The sequence below is a fragment of the Etheostoma spectabile genome, chromosome 9, assembly GCF_008692095.1.
Source record: "Etheostoma spectabile isolate EspeVRDwgs_2016 chromosome 9, UIUC_Espe_1.0, whole genome shotgun sequence".
Lineage (NCBI taxonomy): Eukaryota > Metazoa > Chordata > Actinopteri > Perciformes > Percidae > Etheostoma > Etheostoma spectabile.
In genome coordinates this window covers 25902960-25912169 of record NC_045741.1, presented here as the reverse complement: position 1 = coordinate 25912169, position 9210 = coordinate 25902960, and the positions used below count along the sequence as shown (strand labels likewise).

At 39.8% G+C, this 9210-nt stretch overlaps 1 protein-coding gene across 2 annotated transcripts in view; it reads right to left on the bottom strand.

Moving 5' to 3' along the window:
• The window catches only part of nlgn1 (neuroligin 1), a 405821-nt gene that overhangs the window by 22015 nt on the left and 374596 nt on the right, over positions 1-9210 (bottom strand). The gene's annotated exons all lie outside the window — the stretch shown is intronic.

Below are 9210 nucleotides of genomic sequence, written 5' to 3'. Positions count from 1 at the left end.
CAGCTCAGAAGCATATTTACCTCCAAAACAAGTGATGTTTTTATTTTTGTAAAAATTAAAACGGGGACACTAGACCTAGAGCTCTAGGTCCCCCCCCCCAGGTCTGATCCTAGACCCCCCCCTGCTGCTACTTCCTACTCCACTACACCTCAAGATAGAAAGTCCTAATATTTCAAGATAAAAAATCCATCCTTATACTTCAAGATAAAAAGTCCTAATATTTCAAGATAAAAGGTCCTAATATTTCAAGATAGAAAGTCCTTATAGTCCTAATATTTCAAGATAGAAAGTCTTAATATTTCAAGATAGAAAGTCTCAAAATTTCATAATGTTGTAATGTTTACTGAACTACTGACAGCTTTTGCTTTACTGCTCAAGGCTTGTTTCTGCAACAGCTCATTGAGAATCAGATACAACAAAAACTACTGAGGACATATTTCCCTTTGACATTGATGCAGTAGTAAACGAGATCGCTGCAATGTAAGTTAATAGGATAATTGTGTAAGTGCTCGTTTAGCTGCTAACAGACTCAGATTAATATTCTAAGTGTCTGACAACATTATGGAAAGGATTTCTAAGGAGGTCGACCTTTCTGTTAAAGATTAAGATCCTTTTTAAAACATAAAAGTCCGCGAAATTGCGTTGGCTAAACCCACCAGACTCCATGTAAATAATCAGTGATTTTAGCATCGTAAAACACGGCTTCTAAAACCTCTCTGAGCACCGCGGGCTCTGGCGGTCTGGAGCCTGCGTGTGTTGGGTGTGCGATTATCAGCTACGTTTTGTCAGTTTTTTTCTTTCTTTCATTCCAATTTCGGGTCTTTAAGTCACAGTGAAAACCGGGGACATTTCCGGGGACAGATCCAGCCGGGGACAGGTAGCCAAAATCGGGGACTGTCCCCGGAAACCGGGGACGTCTGGTCACCCTACTTTTTGGTGGGTGACCTTAACTGTCACATAGGCCTAATGGTGACCGGTTTACGCACAATATCATACCAACCCATTGATGTGAGTACTTTGCTTATTTCACATCCAGCACTTACGGAGAAACATTATCATTCGTTTGGAGTCATGTTATTGGCCACTTGGTAAATGTGAGTCCAATATTCACACTTTTAACACCATCTTCAGTTTATACCAACTGCTAATGAAAACAATTGCTAGTCGCTAACTGTGTCTTGCTAGCTGTGTCTCTCTGCTGTTTGATGATTAATTTTTTTAAAGATTATTTTTGGGCATTTTTAGGTCTCCACCTTGACAGGACAGATGAAGAAACGAAAGGGGAGAGAGGACAAGAGATGCAGCAAAGGGCCGCAGGTCGGAAACAAACCTGGGCCCACTGTGCCGAAGGTAAAACCCCTACACATGGGCGCCTGCTCCACCAACCGAGCCATCCAGGCGCCCGCTGAGAGGGTTTTTAAGACTTTTTTAAGCTCAAAACGGCAGCCTGCTGTGGCAGAAAAATGACTTTATGAGAGCGGTGAGAGTGATCCAAAACAGTAAAGTTGCCGCCTGACAGCTAAACAATAAGCTGAAACTCACTGTAAAGCTCTGTAAATCCTGTTTTCACAGGCTGAGTAGTACTGAGTTAAGTAATGTATGAAATGATATACTAAAAGTCCGTGTTGTTTAATATAAAATACTATGCTCACACCAAGTCCTCCAAGGTTGTTTATACCTTTTAATACGACCCACAGGAGCGTTTCGTAAATCAGCGCCCCAAGAGGTTGCAGGAAAAACGTCATTATCAAGTCATTGAAACAATAACAGTTTGGTTATGTTTAGGCAACAAAACTACTTAAGTTTAGAAAAACATAATGATTTGGGTTCAAATCAGACGCAATACTTTTTACTACCAATAAAAGTAAACTCGCCATTTACTTTGAGTTTCAAACAGGACATGAACCCCGGTCCCCTGGGTGAAAGTCTTATGTTTCTATGACACATCCAACACCCCAGCCTGTCTCCTTGTGCAAAATTTGGCACTCTTATACTTTATTACCTTACTTCCTGCTTTACTCACACCATAATTACCATGGCCAATAGTGGGATCTGCCACTATAAATTAAAAAACATGGTCGTAATAGCTGCTTGAACCAACAACTTATGTGGGCGTTTTACAGGGGAGGACAGTCTTGCTCACACCATGACCTCCCTATCGACAGAACACTCCTCCCACTCTTTCCTGCCCTACAGTCTGTGATTATCTGCTTAAAACAAATGGTGCAAACAGCAGCTCTAAATATTTACAGTGCCTCATCGGCGCTCCATCTATATCTGCTCCCTCCATGCAACAACTCCGGAGACAACGGCACGCCAAGGGCAAGCAGCTGGGGAATATGCTGATGAGGCACAAAAGTATTTTTCACTGAATATAATGAATTCAGAGCTATGGGATATTCACTCATTCAACCTTTATTTAGACAGCACTGGGGGGACAAACGCAGAGCAAACTCTCATTTTAAGGTGTGCCCTGTTTGCATGGTGACAGTTAAGAAGTGGAGATTGAGAGTCTATGTAAAGTATTTACAGTAACATGAATAAAGGAAATATGTGACTCACACACACACACACACACACACACATATAGGTATCTGTGGTCCCATCACTACAAGCGACTTGTTTCACATTAATCATCATATCAATGCGTGTAGCTTTAAGAGCCAGACATATCCCCTTAGGAGTTGATGGAGACCAAACCAAAGCTGAACTATTAGATTAAAATATATAGAACAATGCCATCAACACAATTCCAAATGAATGCCAATGTTGTTTTGTTTGCTGGATGTGTAAATTGGCAAAAGTTTAAAAAAAAGTTTGCCATAAAGTATCATTGTAAAGATGATATATATCATTGTTTTGATATCCCCAAGTGGTAAAAAAATCAGTTATTGCTGAAGAGAAGAAAATATCACCATTCAACCTTTAACACAGGACAGATACACACACTGTTCTTATATGGACAAAGGACAAGTGACACTTCCCAGAGACTTCCAAATAAATGTGTCATACACATGTACACACCAGTGAAAAGGTAAAATGTCTGAGTCCTTTTATCTTTGTAATCCACAAACCAATGCCGTTAACAAAGACAGCCAATGTGCATATGTGAGTGTGAGTGTATACATTAGCATTTGAAAGGCACTTATCTGCAGTAAGTAAACCGCCGCCACAGAAGTTAAATGTCCATTTAAATAATACAACCAGAGAAAGAAAGATAAGGCCCCAGCACACACCTATAGAGAGTGGCAAATGCGTGTGCGTGTGCGTGTGCGTGTGCTAAAGGTATTCATTAAAGCTATCAGATCCTCACCATTCATATTCTATGCAGCTGACAGTGGGCAAAAAAATAAACGGCAGTGTGCTGTGTGCTAATGAGCAAGTCATCAGGAATAATACTACAGAATATAACAAGATAGATAGATAGATAGATAGATAGATAGATAGATAGATAGATAGATAGATAGATAGATACTGTATTCATCCCGAAGGAAATTTTAGGCATCCAGTAGCAAGACAACCATAACACAACAGACACACATATATCACACATACATAAAAATAAAAGTAAAAATCACTCACAGAAATGAAAAGCAATGACAATGATAAGGTAAGGTACTATGGCAAACAAGTTCCGCTTCCTTGTCCATCAAGTCTCCTCTCTATTCCCCTCCCCCCTCCCTCCTTCCCTTCCTCATTGCCTCCTCCCGCAAATCAAATTACACTGTCAACTTCAAAAATGAAATGAGCCGCTGTTCATATTTCCTGTTCTGCACAAACACAAACATATGTTAATTTGTGCCGCTGCCCTAACAGATTTGCCTGTTAGGGCAAGCTGGTATAGATTACCTCCTTCTGCCGGGTTGAAGGCAGTAAAGGACTGGGGAGGATTTCTCTGTGTGGGTGTGAATGTGATTAAACTGTTACTCAAGCTGCAGCCTTGTGGACTGAATACATAATAGTCTGTAATTAATAAAATGCAACAAAATGATTTGGTCTTGACTGATGCCATGTTGTCAAGTGTTTTACTCCAGAATCCAATGACACTGACATCTGACAATAAATATGAAATTTAAGACTGAATGACAACCAAACCACTTGATGAATGTGCAAATGACTGAATGGCAATAAGCAATTACATGCTTTGTTTGAAATGGCTTTTTGTTGCTAACGTATAAGGAAAGATAAATGAACAACTGTGAGTTAAAAAATGAGAGTGTTACCAAATTATTCTTAGGTAAAATTCAAATTTTAGGACACTCATTAATGCGGTATGGGGCATATAAAATATCCGCAAACATATGGAGCAGCCCGTCCACACCCAGAAAACGACAATTATGCAAGCAGCTCATTGCAACCCAGCTATGCCCTGCTACGTCCTTCTATGCCCTGCTACGCCCTGCAGTGCACTGCTACGTCATGACTTACTACAACTACTATTACTAGTCATAGCTCCGTTACTTATTTATTGTGCCTATAATTGCAGCTGTTCATTGTACCCCCAACCTGCCCCATCAGACACTGTCTACCAAGAGCCTGGGTCTGTCTGAGGTTTCTCCCTAAATGGAAGTTTCCTCACCACTTGGTTTTTCTGCCAAAAAAGAAGTTTTTCGTTGCCACTGTTGCACTAAATGATTGCTCTTTGGGGAATACTACTTACTGGAACTGTTGGGTCTTTGTAAATCATAGAGTGTGGTCTAGACCTACTCTGTTAAGTGTCTTGAGAGTATCTTGTTATGATTTGAAACTACAATTTGATACTACAATTGAATTGAATTGAATCATCTCACAATTACATTAATTTGTTCCGTGGCAACCTCTCGTGGCAATAGTATTTATTGCTAAGTGAAGTGACAAAGTAAAAGAATGCCAAATTCCATGTGAGGAGGTAGGTTGGGGTGGTGGATGGGTAAAACAACTTGGGCTTGTGTACCTACATATCTAAAACCAAAAGTCAACTGTTAAAATTAATGGATTTAACCGATTTAACCGTTTACTTAGTCTGTGATGCAATTACGTACGTGACATCGTTGAATTCCACTCTCACAGTTTTGGATGCTTCATACATTACATGGTCTTTATAGTGATTTAGCATGTCTTAACCACATTTATCACAAAACACCTATCATTTACTTTTTTGCTTACCATTCTCCAAAGCATAGTGTTTTCCATGTTCCCAAATGTTCCACTTTCCTTACCTTTACAAAGAAAACATCTGCTTCCCCGCTGAATAGGTATTAAAAAACTACATACATTATGCCTTACAGTAGCTTTATTTTGTACATTCACTTTGTTACTTGAGTACATTAAGATATCCTCACAGGCTTTATCTACTGTGGCTTAAACTGTCCCTCATTTGTACGTTGCTAGGACACTTTAGACAAAGTTGTCTTCCAAATAAATGGAGATGTAAAAGAGAGCACTTGTTTGTTTCCAAGATGTGGACAAGTCTTGGGTTGCCAGGTTGCATTGGAAATATAGTGTTGTATCTGTAAAAAGCGTGAACTGTCTTATCTGGCAGCTTTGCCCATCTGTCAAAAAGAGAGGAGACTAATCCTTTATTGTTTTTTGTATGCTTTATTGTATGCTGTATTGTATTACTTTGAACGTTGGGGAAATTACTAAACTCTCTTCCAGACACAATACGATTGGGTCAAGCTGGCATATGACCCATGTCATTGTAGGTTGAACTGAAAGGTCTTACAATAATTATTCTGATATACAGTATATATACAGGACACAGTACAACAGTATAACTTTAAAAAATAAAATGCAGACACATGTAATTGACAACTGATTTCCAGCAGTTTTTAAGTGTCTACAAGTTGGTTGCTACATTGTGCTCTAAGGAAAAGAACCCAATGTAAAAACACTTTGTCATTTTGATTACATATGTGTGGAAGAGGACAATGAAAGTACAAAGACGCAGCTTGAAAATAAGCAATTGCAAGAAAAGTACAAGAATGGAAGTGTGTGTGTGTGTATGTGTGTGTGTGTGCGTGTGTGTGCGTGTGTGTGTGTGCATGTATTGAGCCATGATGTGAATGGTTAAGCAGTTTCCTTTCTTAGCCCCGGAACATTATTAGCATATAGGGAGGACTGCATCCCGTGGAGCGAGAAAAAAACTAAACAAATGGAGAGAAAGGAAGACATTTTAGTAAGACAGCAGAGAGAGAGAGAATGAGAAAGAACGAGGAGTGTGAGAAGTATGATGACAATGTGAGAAAAAGAGTGTGGGAGGTGCCGAGAGAGGGAAGGAAAAAAGGGAGGCAAGAAGGAAGAGGGCACTCGGAATGGAAAGTGGCATTACAGAAAAACATGAAACCTGCATAGGAAGTGAAGTCAAAGATAGCTCTGACACGTTCACTCCTGTAGATGGGTAATAAAATAAAGATGGAGGCGCAAAGATGGACAGAGGCCGAGATAATAAAAGAAAAATGCAGTTGGTGGAGATGAGAGAACCACTATTTGTTCTCACATATAACATATGGGTGACTGTGGCTCAGAGTGTAGAGACAACGGTCAACAACGGTTCGACAACGGCCTCCTCTGGCCAAATGTCACAGTCCTTGAGCATGACACTGAACCCCAAGTTGCTCCCTTCGATGCTGTGGCTGTGTCTGCTGCTCTTAATGCTTATGATGGTTTAAGCTACATGTGATGTTCCACTTCTGGAAAAACGCCATATGTCCCTCTTTTTACCTTCCACTTTCTTTGTGTTGGTATTTTAAACTCCTATCCATTTCTGAGGACTATGGTTACCTGCTCCTCAGATCTCTGCAGGGTAAATCCAGACTGCTAGCTAGACTATCAGAATGTTTTCTTGCATGACCAAACAACCTTTAAATGTACACGTTCCACCAAAACAAGTTCCTTCCCGAGGCTATTTTGCAGAGGCACCGTGGCTCTGTCTGGCGGTTAGTGCCACCCAAGACGATTGTGATTGGTTTAAAGAAATGCCAATAAACCGGAGCATGTTTTTCTCCCATCTTGGAATGTTGTGTGGACTAGCTAGACCCTCCTCTGCAGCGCTGGGGAGGAAGGTTTGGCAATACAATACTAAAATGATGGGATAAATGCAGAGATTGAATTTCACTACATTGTACTGTACGATTGTATGTGACCAATTCATAAAGTTTCTTGATATGATAAGGTGATGTATGATAGGGTGTGTTTACTTAATGCATGTTTTATTTTGTAACAGTAGTAGTGTAACAGTAGCACAAGTAGAAAAGAGCAATGCAGTCACAGAACTGACTCGGTAACATAGCATCCTTCTGACATTTTTTTAACACTAACTACTTTTTTTTTTAAATGCTAAAAATATTAGGTATTGTCTCAAAGTGTTGTCAGTTCCTATCCTAATGTATTCCCATCAGCACTGGTTTTCAAAACCCCATATAGGTCAGCCTCTAAGAGCATGTTGCTAAAATCTTGAGGTGAGGTGGCTTTCAGATATGCGTGTCTTTTATAAGAGCAGCATAAGCCGCTTAGTGCTTTTATAGTGAAGGCACTCAGATGGATTCAGAGCCATAGAGCTGTGCATCACCAGCCCCTCTGCTCTGCCACCGCAGAGACGAGAGGAGATTCAACATGTTATCCATGTTATCTTATATGAGCTGAATGGGAAACTCCAGGACAAGGTGGAAAAAAGCGAGAGATGAATGAAGAAAGAAAGAGAGAAAACCCTAGTGAGACTGAAATTGCCCTCTGCGGTTCCTCTCTCCATTAGCCAAGAGATGTCACTGCAATTCATTTGAATTAATTCAGTCTGAATAAGAGCCGTTAAAAATCTTGGAGGAAATCTAGACCACAGGATGACAGAGAGGCACTAGCATGCAGTGAATAATAACAGTGCAAGAATAAAAGGGTTGTACAGGTAGAAATTTGAATTAGTTGGACTTAAATATTTCCACTATGCAACTTTATACTGTTACTGCCCTATTGATAACACTGCAGCCCATTTTAAACCTGTCGGTCTGATTGTGTGTGTGTATGCTTATCTCTCTTATTCTCTGTTTAACTCATAAGAAGGCAAGGCTATTTCTAATAAATATGGTGGAAGGGCAGATGCAGTCTTTTCTCTCTGTGAACTGCAAGTGAAACTGGCAATAAAACACAGTGACAATCTAATATAAACAATATAAAGGATAGCCTATAAGACGTAAAATCTGATTCTTCTGGTCCAGTCAGAGGTTGCAAACGGGCTTGATGTGGCCTGCAGGCCGCCAATTCAATAGGCCAGCTGTAAATAAGGACACTCAACAAAACTATATCAAGTAAATGGAATTAGCGCCACCTTGATGAGCTGAACACTGAAATGCTGCTTAAGAGTGATTTATGGTTCTGCAAAAGCTCCACTAAGAGCTTTCACTGTAGCCTATGAAAGAGACCTGAAGTTTATATTTGTGCGTCGGTGTGTGGGTTAATCTCTTTAAGAAAATAGCAGGGCCGGCATGTGTGTGTGTGTTTGTGTTGAGAGTGTGTGAAAGAACGAGTGAGAGAGTGAGTGTTGTTTACTGCGAAGGAGAACTAGGAAATGAGTAGGGAGAAATGCAACGCTACCAAGACACAGCCAAGCGACGTGCGTTGCTGAGGCGCGTATTTATGTTTTTCGAGAAGCGCAGGTCAGGCTACGGCGTAGGGTCCAGTGATCCTTTTCCAATAACTATTATTTTAACTCTCTGGGCCCTGAGGCCATTTTTACAGTTTAATTTCCATCTGGATTTATTTTATAAAAAAGCTTGTAAAACATCAACCCTGTTGTCTACAGTCAAGATATGACATCATTTTTTTCAGACAAACTGGGCTATTAGAATATTTGGGTTGCAGTGAGGTCACTTGCATGTTAAAAATGGTTGTAGGCCTTAAAATAATAAATAAATAAATGAATCTTCCAGATATGTATTGATATCACAGACATATAAGTAAACCTAAGCCATTTTCCATTCTAAACACTTCTCTATGTCTTGGGAGTCACACTGTGAAGAAATAATCATTATACTTATACAGTTGACAAAATACATGCATTTTTTCCAAAAAGTCAAGACGTTTTGCTCTTATGACATTTTTATGCTAATAATAAAATACTAATGTCATATTTATTGATGATTCAAACCCACAGCAATGTTATACAAGCAAATATGTGTCTAAATATGGCATTATTTGGTCTTCCAGTATAGAGTATATAGGCATTTTTGTCCCCTCTGG